The sequence below is a fragment of the Loxodonta africana genome, chromosome 19 (assembly GCF_030014295.1).
Source record: "Loxodonta africana isolate mLoxAfr1 chromosome 19, mLoxAfr1.hap2, whole genome shotgun sequence".
NCBI classification, from domain to species: domain Eukaryota; kingdom Metazoa; phylum Chordata; class Mammalia; order Proboscidea; family Elephantidae; genus Loxodonta; species Loxodonta africana.
Genome location: NC_087360.1, coordinates 62,442,962 through 62,463,661, shown reverse-complemented (window position 1 = coordinate 62,463,661; position 20,700 = coordinate 62,442,962). Strand labels below are relative to the sequence as shown.

At 46.8% G+C, this 20,700-nt stretch overlaps 1 protein-coding gene across 4 annotated transcripts in view; it reads right to left on the bottom strand.

Moving 5' to 3' along the window:
• FGFR1 (fibroblast growth factor receptor 1) overlaps positions 1-1,499 on the bottom strand; it is a 57,624-nt gene extending 56,125 nt beyond the window's left edge. For 2 of the 4 annotated variants that reach the window (XM_010592444.3, XM_010592445.3), the window contains exon 1: positions 904-1,496. The gene's annotated coding sequence lies outside the window, so the exon portion shown is untranslated. Of the gene's footprint in view, positions 1-903 lie in introns of all 4 variants that reach the window. The other 2 variants (XM_003412524.4, XM_023551105.2) reach the window with 2 other exon arrangements.
• Between the last annotated feature and the right edge of the window lie 19,201 nt (positions 1,500-20,700).

The window sequence follows — 20,700 nt, the reverse complement described above, 5'->3', positions numbered from 1 at the left end:
GGTCTGGGCCAGAAAAGTCACAGGCATCGCTACGGAGTGAACCTCACAAGACAAAACCCTCATCCCTTCCCCCACCTCCAAGAACTAGATAGGAAGTAAACGTTCCCCTCTTCCCCCCATATGGGATGTAACATCACCCGCTGGGTGCGCTCCCCTTCCCCAAACTAAGTAGAAGATAACCTCCTCTGGAAAGAGGAATTCCTTCCTCGCCCTTCGCTAAAGCAGATTCAGCCATTTGGTGACGACACCTCCTTAAAACCTATTCGAAGAGAAGCGATCCTGCCCCCTCCCCTTCCTTCCCTCTTCAAGGCCTTACCCACCCACCCCCAACTCCGACCCCAGGCTTTCCCGGAGGAAGAAAAGGACTTAGAAATAGCACAGATTTTTAGCGTTCAGTCCAAGGCTACCTGCTGGATTGGGGTGAGTCACCAGGAAGGGACCAAAATGAGATGGAGTGGAATGCAACGCACGCACACACACTCACGCACACACACACACACACCCCACCTCGCTGCCCACTCCCGCCCTCCTCCCGGGTCGAGCAGCCCCAGGGCCGCCGCAGCCTCGGCCCTGGCCCTGGCCCTGGCCCTGGCCCTCTCCGGACTCACCGCCGCGCCGCCGCCGCCGCCTCGCCAGTTCCAAAGCACAAGTTGGCGGAAAAGTTGAGCAGCAGCAGGAGCGGCGGGACCAGCGCGGGGAGGGGGCGCAGAAGGCGACGCGGGCGGAGGGGGAGACAAAAGAGGGGCGCAGAGCCCAGAGGTGGGGGGGCGGGTAACGAGTGGAGGGAGGCGCCGGACCCGACTGGGCTACAGTGGGGGGAAGCGCGCAGCCAGCAAGCTCCAGCGCCGGGGGCCGCTCGGGACGCCGAGCCCGCCCCGGATCTGGGGGCGCCGTGGCTCTTACCTCACTCGGCGCTGCGGTTCCGCCTCTGGAGAGTCTGCCGTGGCTTGTGCGGGCGGGCGGGTGCCGGCGTCCCCCGCTCCGGCCCGCCGCCCCCGGGCACCGCTCGGATTCTCGCCGGGCCGCAAGAAACCCGCGGCCGGCGCTTGGCTCCCGGTGGCGCTCGGTGCTCGGCGCCTCCAGCCCGGGCGGGAACAATGGAGCCGAAGCTGGTGCCCCGGAGGCGGGGAGGGGGGAGGGCTCCTGTCCGCCGCCCGGGGTCTCCAGACCCTACGCCCCCCCTCCGCCGAACCGGGCGGCAGTGGCTCACGCTTCTTGCAGCCCGGGCTCCATCGCCCTGCGGGGGCCGCGGCGTGCCCGACTGCAGCACTGGTACGGTGCGACCTGCGGAGCGCCCCCTCGGACCGGAGAAAAGTCCTCGGTCTCGGCTGCTTTTCCAGCTGCGGCGCGAGCTCGCCGCTGGGGTAGGCGAGGTCGCCGCAATGCGCTAAGCAGAGTCTCGGTGCTGTCCGGACGTTGCCGCCCCGCTCCGGGCACGGCCCGGGTTCCTCCGGCGCTGCGGCTGGACCGGGGCTCCCACTCTTGCTCGCCGCCGCCGGCTGCCGAGTCCTCCGCACCAGTGCCCGCAGGAGCGCTCCGAGCGCTGTGCGCCGGCGAGGCGCGAGGGCTCTCACACTCCCACACCCCGCTAGTCCCACCTCCTCCTCCGCCCCCTGCAGCTGCCTGCTGGGCCTTGTAGTTCTCAGCCGCAGCCCCGGAGAAGGGGGCAGCGGGACTGAGCTGGCCGGCACTCCTGCCTTCCTTTTCTGAAGTCTGGTTTCCTTTGGCGCCCGCGCCCTTCCAGCTGAGCATGGGGAGTAAGGCGCCCGTATTTCAGGCTATGGGCAGACTGGCAGTTTGGGGAGTGAGGTGGTTTGACGGGATAGCCCTGAAGTTGTCCCTGACAGCATAGGTTTTGGAGTCTGAATGTGTGACTTGGGGAAATGATTTACTCACTCTAACTCTCGATTTTCCCATCTGTAAAAGGGGAAATAATAACAGTACTTTACATATAGAGCTGAGCATTAAATGAGATGTAGGTTTTGAGCTAGGAATCCTGGTGATACAGTGGTTACGCGCTCAGTTGCTAACTGAAAGGTCGGCGCTTCGAACCCACCAGCCGCTCCGCGCAGGCTGCTTCTGTAAAGCCGAGAAAACCCTACGGGACAGTTCTACTCAGTCCTATAGGGCCACTCCAAGTCAGAATCAACTTGATGGCAAGGGGTTTGGTTTTAAGTTTAGAGCCTAGGACATAGCTGTGTGCACATAGTTAACACTCAATAAATACAAAACTTTTTTTTTTAATTCATGTGAAGGTCAATCCCCGCCTTCCCTTCAATCTCACTTTCCCCAATCACTTCCCTTCGGTTTTGTGGCCCACGGGAAGTTGGCCCTGTAAACTCTACAGCGCCATTCTTGGGCCTGCTGGGAATGTTAGAAAGCAAAAAATGAGTGTTGTTTTGGAAATTAATCAGAGCTCACCCATGCCGCACCCTGCATTGCTGTAAGGAACCCCAGAAAAGGTGGCTAAAACGTTCTTTCCCTTGGGTTCTGCAACAGAGTGATACAATCTGCTGTGTGCCCTCAAGTCGCTTCCAACTCATAGTGACCCTATAGGATGGAGTAGAACAGCCCTATAGGGTTTCCAAAGCTATAATCTTTTACGGAAGCAGACTGCCACATCTTTCTCCTGCGGAGTTGCTGGTGAGTTCAAACTGTCGACCTTTTGGTTAGCAGCCGAACGCTTAACCAATTCTGCCACCAGGACTCCTTTGGTATTATCTAGTAGTTGCCTAATCCAAATGTACATGAGTTCTCTGAGGAACTTTTAAAAATATAAATTATTGGACCTACTCAGAGGCTCCAAGGAGTCAGGAATCTGTATGTTTTTCTGAGGCTCCCATGGTGCCTGTGATGTGAGGCCAGGTTTGGGGGCCACTGGGAGGGTGGAAGGTAGGCCTTATTGGGTATGAAGGAGACCTGATTTCAGGTCCTCCACTTGTGAACTATTTGAGCTTGGGCAAGTCAGGTGTCTGAAAAAAATGAGACAGAGGTATCTGTCGGGACTCCTTCACAAGGTTGTCACGAAAATCAAATAAAATAATGACAGTCAGGGCACCCAAAGTGTTACACAAATAGAAATAACTACGTAAGTTAATGGCAGGGCCTGTTCTCTCACCTCCACTCCACCCCAATCCACAAGGTCATTAAAGGTTCGGATATAGAGCGAGATTGGGCTTCCCAAACAAAGGAATGAGTCCCTAGGTTATTTCTCCATTTGACCAGCAGGTGAAAGAATAGTGACCAACACAACATCATCTACATAGTAAAAAAAAAAAATTAGGCACTCAATAAATGTGTACTGACTGACCGAAGAGTAAATATTCAGTACATATTTGTTAAATAAATGAATAAATCAAAAACTAAATGGCAGGAAAGCACCTATTGGTGGAATAAATGGACTTCAGCCATTGTTTACAGGTTTTTCACCCCTTCATCCCTTCAGCCCTCCAGCTCCTGGACAGGTTACATTTACTTTTCCATATAAGCTGTCCACCCATTAGTCCTTTGGCTTTTAAAATAATGCTCATCCATTTGTAAGAAGGCCAAACTCACACTCCTCTCCACTCAGAGACACCTCCTTTGCCGTTCCCAGCCCCATTCAATCCTTGGCACTCCTACTGACCTTCCGGTATAACCCACTCATTTGATACTTAAAATAGCCTTTGTTAGTTGTCTTTTTTTTTTTTTTTTTTTTACTCTGTGTTCTGTCTAGCTAGCTTCTGAACTGTTCTAGAGCAAGGATCCCTTTTATGTATCAAGTCTAGCTTAGGAGTCTGTACTCAGGAGACTTTTTATACATATTTGTTGTTGCTGGACTTGATGAGGGTAACAAATCTGGGTTAGCACAAGAGGAAATACAATTTGAGGGAATATGATCGAGAAGATAAGTCATGGAAAATCCAGAATTTAATATTAACACACAACTACTATTTTCCCACTTTATCCCTGAAAGAGAGAGTATCATCCTTCCTCCTTATGATTCTTTTAAAACAAACAAACAAAAAAAAGCTCATGAGATTTTAAATCGAGCTCTTTTTTTTTTTCTTTCATTTTAATTTGGAAGCGTTTGGGGAGTGCTTTGAACCCAAAAGAGGAGGCTGAAGAATGAGTCCTGGATTTAAACAGAATGATCTAGATGTCTTGTCTGATTGGTGTTGAGGCACATAGGCCTGCTGCCCAACAAATTCCTCTACAGTTTTAGCAAGAAACCAAAATGAAGCAAGTAGCCAACTTGATAGCTCTCTCTCCCCGAGTTTTTAGGGGAACAGTCAGATACGGCTGGAAGGAATGGAGGTGAAGAATCCAGAAACTAATGGAGGGATACACTGACCGCAGACAGGGCTCCTGAATAATTGAGAGCTGACTGCTTTTATCATTCTGGTCCCGCTCCTCATCCGTGCCACTCCCCTCCTTCTCTTTCTGAAATGCAGACCCTGCACTTCAGTCCCAGGAAGAAAGGCCCCGGGCCAGTGGAGGAGAGCATCCCCAGGGCCGCTTGAACCGCTCCAGGCAGCACGGGTCAGACAGCAGCTCTGCCCGCCTGTCCTGCACTGAGGGTTCCTGGCACCTTGCCTCCCCACACAGAAATGTAATCTTCCCTCTGAGATAACAAAGAGCTGGGAGGGTCAGGGAGGATTTGTAGGCCCCTTGCCCTGCCAGCTAGATGTCTGAGGGGGAGACAAAAGGCCCTCACGCTCGAGGACCTGATAACCAGTTGGGGGCCTGTTGCCTCCCGGATCTGAGGCGGGAGGGGAACGGTGCTGAATGAAACCAAGGGAAAGAGAGCTCTCCCCAAAGCCTGTTCAGTTCTCTTTGTTTGGGAACACTTGCAGAAAATCCCTCCCGTCTTCTTCAGGCTACTTGTGTCCTCGAAGTTCTTCCACCGAGAGGTAGTTCTCCTCTCTCGCCATACTCCCACTGTCCCAATGCACCCCTGCTCCGAGTTTGGTTATTTCATTAGGCTCCAGCAGCCCCCATCAGGGATGAGCACCCTACTACACCGGGTGGGTACTGCAGAGTGAAGACCTCACCACTAAGGAGGTGGGGGGAGGCCAGGGACATCTGTACTGGGCGAGGTTGGGCCATGGTTCTGCTCTAGCCCAAGGCTAGAGGTTCCTTAGACAGGTTGGCAACTGGCAGGCTCAGCTCTGAGAGCGGGTTGCAGAAGGGGATTCAGGAGGAGGGGACTGTCTGTGTTTTCCCTAAGAAGTGGATCATTCACAGGTCCCTGGGAGCAGGTGGGCGGCAAAGGCTTTTGCCCCAGGCCCCTGGAGTTAGGGAGCAGCCGTCAGTTACCATCTGGCCACCATTTGGTGACCCCTGGCTGTTCCTAGCACAGCTTCAGCATGTCAGGGAAGGGAGGGTCTTGTTTGGCTTGGTGTTTTTGTAAATAACATTTCACTCTCTCCTACCAACTGGAAGCGGGAAGCGGAGCCAGCAACAGCAGCAGTTCAGCTTGTCTGATCCTAATGGTACATTTACTCACCAAGCATGGGGAGGGGGAACACTTGTTGTGTGTCAGGCACTGTGCTGGGCACAATAGATCCAAACATGTAAGAGACAAGGGCACCATCTCAAGGAGGTCTTGTTGGAGAAACCAAATGTTATAGGTAGTGCCACCCAGATGCACGTGCAGGGTTTTCTGGGAGGAGAGGTCAGGAGGCCTGGTGGAAAAGGAGATGGCTCAGGGGAAGTGGTGTCTGAATCCTAAAGGATGACAAATGATGTGAAAATCTACAAACTCATCTTGGATAACTGAGGAAGGCAAGACTAGAGAGGAGTCCCTGGGTGGTGCAAACACTTAACATGCTCTGCTGCTAACCAAAAGGTTGGAGGTTCAAGTCCAGCCAGAGGCTCCTTGGAAGAAAGTTCTACTGTGACACACATGGGGTCGTCATGAGTTGAAATCAACTGGAAGGCAACTGACTTTAAGACTAGAGAGTACGTGTGGAGGGATTGAAGCTTCTGAGTTGTCTTCCTCTGAAAGGATGAACTTGGTCTCTGGAGTCAAACAGATTCTGGGTATCAATTCTGATTCTGCTTCTTCATACTGACTATGTGATCTATGGCAAGTTACTTAACTCCTCTCAGTTTCCTGGATGGTGAAACGAGGATAACAATAGTTCTGAATTAAAGTTCTGAATTAATCAAAGAATTAAATGAGATAATGCATGTAACACACTTGGCACAGTGACTGGCACATAGATTTTAAGTGCTCAATAAGTGGTAGCCAGTTGTTATTTTTTAGCCCAAGAACGTTGCTTTGGCCCGAGAGACCTTGTCTGGAACCTATTTTCCAGTTGTCTTTGTGGTTTTACTATCCATTCACTCCCTTGGATTCTTTGTCCCCAGAAGCCTGTGACAGAAAAGGGTGTATTTTCCCACTTAGTGTCCCTCTTCCTTGCTGCCCCCCAAGATAAGTAGTCCCTGTTGTTGTAGATTTTACTAGGAAACAAGAACACATATGGAGAGGCTAACAAGGTTTATACAACCTCAGCAAATCTTTACAGCCATGATCTTCAATCTAGGATTTGGAATCCCTTCAGAATGCTAACTACAAGCGAGTGCTGCATTTTTGTCTTCTGCTTTTCTTCAGTGCTCCCCAAACTCCCCTCCTTCTGACCCCACACTTCTTCCACTGAAAGCCACTCATTCATAGGCTGAGGACTGGAGAGGTGATGGAGGCAGTGACAGCCCAGTGGAGAATTTGCATTTCTGAGGATCCCCGGGAAAGGGAGGGGGACCCAGTTCCTTAGGTTTCTGCTCTGCCTTGGGATGAAGATCAAAGTGTCAGGGATAAACTTGGATGGTTGAGGACTCAACTTTGAAGTGGATTCCATCCAAGGATATGCTAACAAGGTTGCAGATGACCTCTCCTGGGTTGTTAAGAACTTTTGGTGATATTGAGGGTGGAATCAGAAAGGAAGGCAATTTAAAAGTAGACAGTGTTCTCCCATTTAAGTTAAAAAGAAAAAAAAAGATATATGCATTTTAAAAGACTGGAGGATACTGCTATTGGTGAAGGTGTGGGAAAATGAGCACTTAAAACCACTGTGGGTGGGAGTGTTGATTGGGGGCCATTTGATAACATTTATAAAAATTTTAAAGGTACTCTTTGACCCTACAATTCTTCTAGGAGTTTATTATACAGATGTCCATATATATGTACGGAAGGACTGTACATAAAAGGATAAGGATCGCAGCTTTGTTTGTGGTTGTAAAACACTGGAAACGAAGGTCCATCATCTGACCAGTCCATAGAGGACTTGGTGAAGTAAATCATGGTGCCTCCGTAAATGCAATACTGTGCAACAAGATATCTATCTGTATAAATATGGAGCAATCGTCAAGTTACATTGTTAAAGGTAAAAAAAGCAAGACACTTTGTACTGTGGATATAATAGATCTCTCATGTAAAAAAAGAGGGAAATATATAGACATACGCATAGCCATATGTATGCCTACAAGCACGCACACACACACACACACACGTACACATGTACATGGAGCCCTGGTGGCATAATGTTTAAGCACTCAGCTGCTAACTGAAAAGTTTGTGGTTCGAACCTACCAACTGCTCCACGGGAGAAAGATATGGCAGTCTATTTCTGTAAAGGTTACAGCCTTAGAAGCCCTATGGGGCAGTTCTACTCTGTCCTATAGGGTCACTATGAGTCGGCATCAACTTGATGGCAATGGGTTTTATATTTATATATGTATATAAATATATATAATACTTGGTAGGAAACTCACATATACAAGTCATAAATTGAAGAACTAAGGGGTCAGGAGTGGGAAAAAAACTTACAGACTATATTTCAAAATTTCACCATGTCGCTCTATTTTTTTCCCCGCAATTAAATTTCACTATTCTGTTTAAAAAACAAAACAAAGGATCTGTTAACCAAACTTTAACAGTGGCTTTCTCTGGGGGTGTGATTACGGTGAGGCTTACACTTTCTTGTTTACATACCTTTGCACCATTTGGGTTTTTCACTAGGAGTGTGTTTACAGGGCTGCCTGTACGGTTGAGCAGGTCATGTTCCGCATAGGGCCCAGAAAGTGATTGGGGCTAAAATCCAGTGTGCTGCCGCAGAGCTACATCTGCCCAGAGGATCTGGTGCCTTAGCATGTAGTACTTTATAGTCAACAAAATAATAATAATAATAATTGCGTATTTAAAACAAGCAAACATACATTGAGCGATCTGATTTTAGCTTTGGGCGAAAAGAAAGAATGGTGAAGAAATGCCCTGCCAGACGCAAGTCCATTTGGATCATATTAAACTGGCCACTCTCAAGCCTTCACAGCACACTCCTAATCCCTCACCCATCAAGACTGCAACCCCAACCACCCCACAAAATGACCCCTCATCTGAAGAGAAAGAGGGACAGCATGAAAGCTGGTATTCTGAAATCTCAGATGACTAAAGGATGCCTTGGGTCCAGGAAGGGCTGAATATACCTCTGACCATTAGTATTTACTGAAATCTGGTTTCCTCATGCCAGCTAGGGCAGGGACCTCGAAGGGTACCTCTTGGACAGGGTACTTGTCCAGCCAGGAGAAGGCGGGCACTTTCCCATCGTGCCCTGTAGCCCATTCATGGTTTCAATCAGCAGCTGAAAGGGTTTGGTCTGTAGGCACTTTTTGCTAAATCAGCCAGGGTGGATTTCTCCAGCGTATCTAGAAGTCAGCCTGGATGAGGTGTTAGGCCCCATTAGTTCTTCTAGGAAGTTTCTTGCTAAGGCTAGATGTTGTTAGGTGCCATCAAGTCATCTCTGACTCATGGTGGCCAAAGGTACAACAGAACAAAATGTTGCCTGGTCTTTTGCCATCTTTACACTCATTGATATGGCCAAGTTCATTGTTGCAGCCACTGTGTATTTTGATTGACTTCCAACCTAGAGGGCTCATCTTCCAGACAATGTTCTGTTGTGATCCATAGGATTGGTTTCCATTGGCTTATTTTCGGAAGTAGATAGCCAGGCCTTTCTTCCTCTTCTGTCTTAGTCTGGAAGCTCCAATGCAACCTGTCTATCATGGTTGACCCTGCTGGTGTTTGAAATACAGGTGGCATAGCTTATGACAAACTCACAAACGGGTGTGGGAAGCTGCATAGAGGGCAATCATTCACGGTTGTGTTCCTAAAGCCACTTATTAGTCTCTGATATCTATATTTTACAGGGACAGATTACCCAATAAGCAAGGTACACACAGGCTTACTTGTGTTTACCTGCTAATCTGTAGTGCACAATTGTGCAAGGGTTTCACCACAACTTTGATGTGGTGAAAAACAGGTGAAACTGCGCACTACAGATTAGTAAGTAAGCACAAGAAATCCCATGCATACCTTGCTTACTGGTCAATCTGCCCCGTCTACATAGCTTATAGATTTCCTAGCATGTGACCTTATTTTCTAAGAAGTATGTAGAAAATACAAATACAGTGTTAAATCTGATCTCTTTGCTAAAGGCTTTTTTTTTTTTTTACAAGGATGTGGGTGAAAAGATTCCTTACACATGGTATCCCGCCCACCTCCTGTCCTCTCCAGTTTCGCTTAAAAAAAAAAAAAAGGTGTTTGTGTGTGTATAACAAATACATGGCGAGACTTCGTCTCACATACTTTGGACATGTTATCAGGAGGGACAAGTCCCAGGAGAGAGACATCATACTTGGTAAAGCAGAGAGAGGGTCAGCGAAAGAGAGGAAGACCCTCAACAAGATAGGCTGACACAGTGGCTGCAACGATGGGCTCAAACATAGCATTGTGAGGATGGCAGAGGACTGGACAGTGTTTCGATCTGTTGTACATGGGATCGCTATGAGTCGGAACTGACTCAATGGCACCTAACCACAACAACATGTAACAAATAGCCATAATAGCTAATAGTTAAATGAATGAACGCTTATTATGGGCAGGCACCACTGTGCTAAACGCTTTTACACAGATTATCTCATTTAAGCCTCACAACAATGAGGTAGATAACTATCGTTTTCCCCCATTTCACAGGTAAGAAAAACGAGGTTTAGAGAAGCTAAATAGTCTCACAAGTGGTTAGATAATAGAGCCAGGCTACAAATCCAGACACTCTGACTCCCAGAGCCTTGGTTGCCAACCATTTCACTGCGGGAAAAGAGGCTGCTCTTGATTAACAGTGCCTACAGGAGGGAATCTAAAACCGCTCTTTCTTTAAAAATTCAATTATTAAAAAGAAGCTTGAACCACAGAATTGTAACAGTTTGAATGTGTGTTTTTAAAGAAATCTTGTTACTGATTTGCTTGAATCAACACCAGCGCCATTTTTCTAAAACCCTGTTGGCTTGTAGGATCGTGTGACTCTGTGTGTGTGTCTGTGTGTGTCTGTGTCTGTGTGAGTGCATGTGTGTGTATTGGGGGGTGATAGAAAGAGGAGCTGAAAGTAGACATCTGTGGGTCCCAAATCTCAGAGCCATTTAGGGATGTCGCTAGGTTTTTGGGAGAATCACTCTGTCTGCTCAAGTTCAGTGGTCCTGTTGGAGGTGCTGTTCAGGAATTACGAGTTAATGCTGAAGTGGGGGCCATTGAAAATACGGAAGGCATTTTTAGGAGACTCAGCCAGCCAGTGCCGAAACTGTATTTTAAGAAACCCTATCTATGTTATGAATAGGCCCGTAGAGAGTTGAGATGAAAAGAATCTTTCAAATCCAATGTGCTTTCTGCTAGGTATGTTTCAAGTTTATTTTTCATTTTTATCTTTTTCCATGTTCCTGCCTGCTTATAATTCCATCTCCTTCTGTCTTTCAAAGTTCTCAGTAGGGGAGCAAGGGGCAGTATTCTGATTAAAGAACTGGTTAAAGAAGCCCTGGTGGCATAGCGGTTAAGTGCTATGGCTGCTAATCAAAAGGTCAGTGGTTCAAATCCACCAGGTGCTCCTTGGAAACCCTATGGGGCACTTCTACCCTGTCCTGTAGGGTCACTATGAGTCACAATTGGCTTGATGGCAATGGATTTTTTTGTTTTTGGTTTGTGTTTTACTCCACTGTCAGTTTAGCTTCGCCAGAAACTTTCTTGTTTGACTGTAGAGTTTCATCGCCTCCATAAAAGATCCCAGCAGCAACCGCCCGCCCCCCACCTCCCACTAGTGACCTCCCAGGATAATGTGGGTCACTAGTGGTGCAAATTACAGATGTTCTTACTACCATGGCCCAAAACCAAGGTTGTAAATGCACTAAACATTAAAACACAAGGACAGATGGTTTTTTTCTAGCCAAAAGTTGAATATGGGAATGAAGAAAGAGAATAATTTGGGAAGATGAACGCCCAACACATAATTTGTCTTCCTGTCTGTCACTAAGAGCCCTGGTGCTGCAGTGGTTTGGAACTCGGCTGCTAACCCAAAGGTCGGCAGCTCGAATCCAACAGCCACTCTTTGGAAGCCGTATGGGTCAGTCCTACTCTATCCTATAGGGTTGCTCGGAGTCAGAACCCACTTGACGGCAATGGCGTTGGTCTGTCACCAAGCCTGTCCTTCCACTTGAAGGGCTTGGGTCATCTTCCACAGCAGCAGCCTGGCAATCATCATCGACGTGGCACAGTACTTTCTGAATGAGTTAATGGAGACTCAGGAAAGGCTGGCTGATGCCAGCTCAGCTCTGTGACTTCTTTCTTCCTGGATTTTTACTGAAGCCTAGGGAAGGGAGCCAGGACATTTGATGATGTTTGTTACAGATACTCCACTCCCTTTTTTTCTCTTCCAGATCAGACTATCAATCATGTGTTGGCGGCAGCAAAAACAGAGTATTGATGACAGGTAGGAATTTGCAGGGGAACACACTGGCACAAAACATACACTCACGACTTTACCCAGGGGGTTTTGTTGCCCTTGGCCCTGGTTACAGGTGCTTCATCCTGGGGCTGGTGAGCAGAAAAGCCTGCCTTCCTACCCTCCTTTTCCTGTTTCTGTTCCAGGTAACCCTTTATTTAAACCCTAAAGCCAATTGGAGGATCTAAACAAGACTTTCTCTAGCCTTGATCACAAATACAGAATAACCAGAGACCTCCTTAGCCTTTTGCTTCACTGACTTTCCATTAGCCCCCTGTGGGCTAGATAGGCATTTTTCTGTCCAGCATATGAATTTCGTCTTTGTCACCTTGGCAAGTTCGTCAGCCTCTCCTGGCCTCAATTTCCTCAGCAGTAAAATGGGTTTATAGGCGTTTGAGAATTTAAAAAACAACCTATCTAAAGCCCTGAGCTTGGTGTCTGCTATGTAGGAGGCGCTCATTAAAGGTGGGCTGCCTTTACCTGAGCTACTGTGTAGTGTTCCGGAACTCCCATTCTTCGCAGTGTCATCCATAGTTTGTTATGATCCACACAGTCGAATGCCTTTGCATAGTCAATAAACCACAGGTAAACATCCTTCTGGTATTCTCTGCTTTCAGCCAGGATCCATCTGACATTAGCAGTGATATCACTGGTTCCACGTCCTCTTCTGAAACCGGCCTGAATAAACCTTTACATAGATCAAGAGGCAGTTGTTCGGACAGAACAAGGGTATGCTGATTGGGCTTCAGGGTTGTATTCTTTCACCATACCTATTCAATCTGTATGCTGAACAAATAATCTGAGAAGCTGGACTATATGGAGAAGAATGGGGCATCAGGATTGGAGGAAGACTCATTAACAACCGGCATTATGCAGATGACACAACCTTGCTTGCTGAAAGTAAAGAGGACTTGAAGCACTTACTAATGAAGATCAAAGACCACAGCCTTCAGTATGGATTACACCTCAACATAAAGAAAACAAAAATTCTCACAACTGGACCAATGAGCAACATCATGACAGACGGAGAAAAGATTGAAGTTGTCAAGGATTTCATTTTACTTGGATCCACAATCAACAGCCATGGAAGCAGCAGTCAAGAAATCAAAAGACGCACTGCATTGGGTAAATCTGCTGCAAAGGACCTCTTTAAAGTGTTGAAGAGCAAAGACGTCACCTTGAAGACTAAGGTGCGCCTGACCCAAGCCGTGGTATTTTCAATGCCATCATATGCATGTGAAAGCTGGATAATGAATAAGGAAGACTGAAGAAAAATTGACGCCTTTGAATTGCGGTGTTGACGAAGAATGTCGAATATCCCATGGACAGCCAAAAGAAGGAACAAATCTGTCTTAGAAGAAATACAAACAATTCTGCTCCTTAGAAGCAAGGATGACAAGACTGTGTCTTACATACTTTGGACACGTTGTCAGGAGGGATCGGTCCCTGGAGAAGGACATCATGCTTGGCAGAGTACAGGGTCAGCGGAAAAGAGGAAGACCCTCAACGAGGTGGATTGACACAGTGGCTGCAGCAATGAGCTCAAGCATGACAACGACTGTAAGGATGGCTCAGGGCTGGGCAGTGTTTCATTCTGTTGTGCAAAGGGTCACTATGAGCTGGAACTGACTCGACGGCACCTGACAACAACGACAACGCTGTATAGTGTACCAGAAGGTGCCCACAGGCAGGAAATCTGAACTATGCTCTATCTTTAAGCCAGATCCCCACTGAGCAATTCTAAAGCTATTCCCCAGGATTATCCCAGTTTGAGTCTAAAGAGGCAGAGAGGTTCCTACTTCCTTGACCTTTTTTATTCTTCCTTACCACCATGAGTGGTCTTCATTTGCCCCTATCCTCATCAGTATTTCATCCTGAAACACCCCCCTGTCACAGCGCCCAGGTTTCATAGACAGATAACAAAGCGATTGAGGCTGAGGGGGGAAAAGGTGAGCCATCAAAGAGATTGAAACAGATTGGTGACCCTTTTTCTCAATAACCTCCTCGGTAAGTCTGTGTGTGTGTGTGCATGTGTGTGTGTATGTGTGTCTTCTTCATGCCTCACAGCCAGGTTTTAAATGAACGATGTAAAGCTAAAGATTTATGGAATGTCCACAATGTTCCCAGCCCTGGCTTCTGCTCTCTGCCTCACTTCTCTTCCCCTGGACAAAAGCTGCTTGCCCTTCTTCTCTCTCTTCAGAAGGCCCCTTTCAATCCCTCCTCAATTGCATTATCCTTCTCTAGGGAATCCACTAGTGAACTAAGGGGGACTCTCAGGATTTCCGGACCACAGTTTGTAAAACACAGAACCCCATAATCCACATCCATCAAGGCCGGTTCTCCACCACTCTGGTTCCTAAGAGGTCAGGTAGGAGCCGGAGTGCAGGGTGACTAGAGAGGAATGGTGAAGAAAAGCCATTGTGGCAGAGGTCTAAGAACTGACCCTCACCAGCAGTGGGGCTTCTTACAGACAAATTGGCAGCCCTAGGCCAGCCAGCCAGACTGTAGGGAAGGCACCAGGAGATGCTGTAACCTGGGCTGGCAGAGGCTCCTCATGCCCATGATTGGATCAGCTGAGGCTGCCCATGGTCATTTTCACTGCAAATCAAGGAAGTGAGAGCAGGAAGACAAATGCACCCCACTGAATACCTTCTAGATCAGACTTTTCCAACTCTTCTTAATGGCAGGAAGAAGAAGCCATGTTGCTTGTGCCTGGGAAACTTTAAAATAACTTAAGGGACTGGCAGCGCATGCAATTAACTTACATGACAAGAACTTTTTATTTTCAGTCACTAAAATTTATTGACTCTCCCATACTCCCAGCAGCAGGGAAAGCATGATTTAAAAGCAGTGTTCTTGGAATGGTGGTGACAGGGAAGGGCAAGGTGGTACGTGGGTGGTGGTATCATTGTCCAGCTATGAGACCCAGGAATGGGGTGACCGCATGGCATAAGGAAGGGTGATTTTGTGTCTAAGAGGGCATGACAAAAGAGAGGATAGAAATAGGAGGTTTGGGGAAAAGGAAGAGGTCAGAAGGAATGAGAGAATTAAACTAGATAAAAGACAATGACGACAAGAAAGAAAAGAGAGAAAAATGCAAGAGGAGAATGAGAGGCAGTTGCTGCCAGCCACAGTTACCGCTAAGAAGAGAGAGACCTATTCAGGGAGCCTCTAGTGCTTGGCCATTGTGGGATCCCAGGAGGGACTCATTAGGGTCTGTCACATGGGCACCCTTATCTGCAGACAACAATTCCACCAGACAGTCCCACTACGGTGTGTGCAGCCAGGATAGCTGTCCATTCACTAGCCCAGGCTTCCAGTTCCCCAAGTTGTTTCTGTAGCCAAAGTGACACTTTCAGGGAAGTGCAACCCCCCATTCTCCTTGGCTGATCTGGTGCTAAATTCCAGAGCCTGTAGCTTCCTTGGGATGGGGTCTATTAAAACAGTGCACGTGCAACTACTTCCATTTGTAAAGATCTTAGAACCTCTAGACATCAGAGTTCAGAAATTAAATTCAGCATCTATGAATCGAAAGACGTTACGTGTGAGGCTTTAAAACGAGTGCCACAAGGGGGTTCAAGATGAGTGAGACCCCGCCCCTCCCCTTGAGTGACTGATGGCCTCCAGTGGAATAAAAATGGGTGTCTCTCAGCTTTCTGTCTGCAGCACTTTGCCAGGACCTGTTACCAGGACGCTGAACCTCAAGAGGAAGCTTCCTTTGCATCTCAGGAGACAGGAGAAAAATGATGGCTAAAGAAGAGAAATGATAACTTGCCTTCTAGATATCAGGGGTCACCCACGCAAAGAGTAGTAGCTACCATTTATTGAGGATTACTGTGCTTCAGGCTTTGGAAAGCGTCAAGTGCAATCCTTATGTTCTTGCATTTAGCCACCCTCATTGTAAAGAGGTTAAAGGAAGGTGAAGTGATTTGTCTAGTTAGATTCAAATCATGGAATCTTGGAACCAGGAAGCTCTTTAGGAGTCATCTGTTAGTTCCCAAATTTCCCTCTGTGATGAAGCTTCCAGTAATCTGCACTGAAATGAGAAATACAAATTCATGTAGTGGGTTTTCCATATAGCTAGATTTCTTTAAAGAACTCTCCATAGTATTCTAAGGTGAAGTCTCTTCTGTTTTAGTACCAAAATGTGCTTTCTTTTCTAAACTGATGGTGAAAGTCTCCGGCGATATTTCAAAAATATTCCTATTTGGCAATAGAAAAAGTTACCCCCCAAACTTTTAGGTAGGTGAGAAAATCGAGGTCCGGCAAGCTCAAGGGACTTGGCCAAGGTCACGAGACAGCCTCTAGTCTCTCTGTGGTCCCTGTTTTGGGGATTGTGAGCTGCTGGGCCTGGCGAACCTTTGAAAAAAACACTGTAACACCCCTGAAGGTGGGATGCCCTCCCTCTGCTAAATCTCTTCCCCCTCTCTGTCTCTGTCAGGCATTATGTGCTCAGCCCTCCCTTGTCACCAGCTGCCATGGCTCTGCATTCGCTCCAGCCCTTAGTTGGCCTCCCCTCCCTTGTGTGCAGGGCACACCTCTCTCTTATTCACCAGAGTGCCTGGCATTCCCCTTTGAGACTGCTAGAAGCTGGCCTCTGCCACAAGAAAGCCATCCCTAAAAGGTAGGCATTAGGCTCCTACTAGGCAGCTGTCTCCGGTCTGACCTGCTCTTTGTGTCCTTTGTGCCACACACTGGCTCAGAAATTCTGTCTTTAACTCGGTTAACTTTGTGCTCACCTGATCCAAATTAAACTTCCTGAGGGAAAAAACCGTTTCTTCCCTTTGTTCCATAACTCTCCACCCCTTCGGGCCTATTATCTATAACAATGCAGTGAATGTACTCTGTTCTGAGTTCCACAAAGGTCAGTTGGATTGCATAATATGACAGACTGAAACATGGGGGTGGGGGAGTGGATGGGAGGGTAGGAGACATGAAGGAGGGAGTGATTCTTGAAGCAAAGTTGGAGATGAGTGAGGAAGGCTTAGCTTCAAAAACCTTCCAAGAGCTCATAGAGGCCCCATTCTTGGGTTCTAGGACATGGCTGCATCCTTTGGGAAGGACCCAGGTTCTAGTACTTCCACACATGGAGGAGGGCATTGAAGCCCCCAGAAAGGCTGATGGGGAGGGCTCCTGCCTAGTCTGGAACCTTCCCAGATTCCTCTCACTGACAGTCTACTGAGCTGAGGAGTGGATTTGTCTAGCTCACCAGTTCCTAAGCAAAAACAACCATCCTATTCCTTCCCCTCAGCATTGCTACTGTCTGGGGGAACACTGCCAGCTTTATGTTCCTGTGTCCTAACCAAGGAGGGTGGGGCGCAGACTAAAACAGAAGTTACATTTTGCCTTGGGGCAAAAAAAGAAAAAAAAAAAAACAAAAAACAGAACACTAAAAAGATGAGCTTGGATCACTGCCTGTTCTGAGGCAACTACCCCCCCTTCCACCCCCTGTCAGTTTAAAGGGCTCACAGCCCAACTTGCAGATCAATGAGGGCTGAATAGTTTGAGATGGAGCCCATTCCGGCTTTTGTGCTGTGACCAGTGGTCCTGCCCTTCACTTGTGAGAGTTTCTGCTAGAAATGGGCTCCCGTATCATCTGGAATAAATGTGTTCAGAGAGGGAAGGAGGAGCAAAGAGCGCTCACTACAGAAAGACACGATAGTTATATATTAGGCGACAATTTCATTGTGGGAGCAGTTTAAGGGTGACAATTAGGTCGGAAGGCAGGGCTTGAAGCACTGTACTTTACCTGAGATTGAGAAAATGCCAACTGTCTGAATCAAAGAATTATGAAGGACGTGCCCTGTCCCCTCGACCCCTCTTGGCACATAAATCCTACGCCGGATGACTTGTTTATTTCAGGTTTGCTATTCAAGGACAACAGCCCAGATTTACAGAGGTAAAAACCAAATTTTTTACATTCAGTTACCCAGCAGGCAACAAGATGTGATGGGTTTTGGAATTAAGCAGGTTTTGTCTCAAATATGGAGGTTAGGGAATTTGGCCAAGGTCACTGCTGGGATTTGGCTTTGTAAGCTTGGGCGTTGGCTTAGCCTCTTTCAGTCTCAGCTTACATGTCTGTGAAATGGAGGTAAAGAGTAATATTACAGGTGAAATTAACGCAAAGGATTAAATAAAGATATGAAAGACGTGGTGCTTAGTGTTGTTGTTGTTAGGTGCCGTTGATTTCAACTCATAGCGACCCCATATGACAGAGTAGAACTGCCCCATAGTGTTTTCTAGACTGTGATCTTTAAGAGGACAGACAGCCAGGACTTTCATCTGTGTAGCTGCTGGGTAGGTTCAAACAGCCAACCTTTTGGTTAGCAGCTGTACGCTTAACTGTTGCATTACCAGGGCTCCTTTGGTGTTCAGTAGGTTCCCAAAATTGCTTGTTCTCTACTGCTTCTGCTACCTAACTTTCTATAACCAGACTTCTGAAAAGAGGCAAAACCCGTTGACTCCTTGCCATCGAGTCGATTCCAACTCATAAGGACCCTATAGGACAGAGTGGAACTGCGCCGTAGGGCTTCCAAGGAGTAGCTGGTGGATTTGAATTGCTGACCTTTTGGTTTGCAGCCATAGCTCTTAACCACTGTGCCACCAGGGCTCCAAAAAGAGGCAAGGGAGTAAATAATTCTCTCATTTCAAAAGCTGTATAGACCCCTTATCCATGCGTCCTATTCCCAGGCAGCTGAGTGAATGCTACCATCATTAGAACTCATTTGTCAGGCCACTAATCTCTTTAGAGGTTGTTTGGTGTGATGGAAAGACTAGAGAATCAGAATCCAGAAGACAGGCTTTGCTCCTGACCTGCCATTACTAGTTACCTGGTCTCAGACACATTGCTGACTCTTGGGATATGAAGGAGACTTCAATGTCATTTCATCCAACCACATATCTAAAGTTTGAATCCCACCTCCCTACACTGCACACACACACACACACACACACACGCATGCACGAATGCACACACATACACACAAACACAACATGCCCCCCTCCCCGTAAAGTGGTTGTCCAGCTTGTATAGGGGCACCTCACTCCCCTCCAATATGCTGCTACATCTTCAGACAATTCTGACTCTGCAAATGTTTCTCATTCTATTCAAGTGAAATTTGCCTCCCTGATGTTTCTTCCTCCTCATCATATTCTATCTCTTAGGGCCATAAAGGAAAATCGAATCCCTCTCCCACGTGACAGGCTTTCTTATATCTAGAGATGAAGATCACATCTGGGTGAGTTTTCTCTCCACCATATGACTGTTTCCAGTTCCTTCACCATCCTAGTTATCCTTCTGTGAACTCACCTAAATACCATGAGCCTCAGTTTCTTTATTTTAAAGGTGGGGATAGTTCTTCCTGCCTTAAAAGACTGCAGTGAAGACTTAACAATGAAACATGCCCTTAGACCCAGTGTGCACTTGATTAATATTTGATGATGAATAAGTAGATGAAATGAGTAATTGGAAGCACTGTGCAAACTGTAACATGCTCTCCAATGCATTGGTAGCAATTTTATTTATTGTGACATCGTTTAGAGATGGCATTTGTGTGCTTTGGGGAGGAAAGGTAGGGCCCTTTGCAAATGGGTAAGGTGATATAGCAGGCCTACATAAATGAATATGTATTTTTAAATAAGTAATATATTTACATGGTTCAAAATTCAAAGGGTCACAAAGGAGAAAACAGGAAAGGGTAATACCCAAACCAAACCAAACCCAGTGCCGTCGAGTCAATTCCGACTAATAGCGACCCTGTAGGACAGAGTAGAACTGCCCCATAGAGTTTCTAAGGAGCGTCTGGTGGATTCAAACTGCCAACCCTTTGGTTAGCAGCTGTAGCACCTAACCACTATACCACCAGGGTTTCCAGAAGGCTAATAAACATGGGAAAATGCTCTTAACATCACCAGTAACCAGACAAATGCAAATTAAACTCATAGTATCATACCATTTTAGACCTCGACTGGAATTTTTTTTTTTTCTTTTTTAATCTGTTAATATCAAGTGTTGGTGAGACTGTAGAACAACAAAAACCCCTGGTGCTGCTGGTAGGAATATAAATTGGTACAACCACTTTAGAAACACTTTGGCAAGTGGTCAAGCTGAACACGTGCCTATCCTGTGACCCAGAAGTACCACTGCGGGAGTCAGTGGTGCTACTGAGCTTTGCACATGTGCATCAAAGATGGGCAGGAGAAAGCTCATAGCAGCAAAAATGGAAAGTACCCCAATGTCCATTATCCAGGAAAATGGATAAATCAAGTGGGTCCGTTCACTCAGTGGAATGTTAGATAGCAGTGAAAACTTATGAATTAAAGTTGTAAGCACCAACATGGATGAATCTTAGAACCGTATGACTGAAACTAGCTGGTCATTGAAAGATATACAGACTTTGATGCCATAACTTTATAAAAAGTTCAAAATCAAGTAAAATCAAATAATATATTACTTAGGGACACATATGTTTGTGGCAAGCAAGGGGGAATTAAAATTGATGATGATGATTACCTCTGTGGGGTGCTGGAGGGGTGGGTAAGGGATGCAGAATCGGGGAGGGGACACGTCTTGTGTCTTGGTGTTCTATTTCTTGATGTTCTGTTCTATTTCTTGATGTTCTATTTCTTAAAGTGAATGGTGAGTTCACAGGGCAGAATTATTTATTATTATATTTCAATATACATTTTCATTTCAGATATTCTGTATATGTATCAAATACTTCATTATTTTAAAAAAGTTTTAAAAGTTCAAAAGGTAGAAAACAGTGTTGTTGCTAGGTTCCCTCGAGTTGATTCTGACCCATAGTGACCCTGTGTACAACCGAATGAAACACTGCCCGAAACACGCCATCCTCACAGTCATTGTTACGCTTGAGCCCATTGTTGCAACCACTGT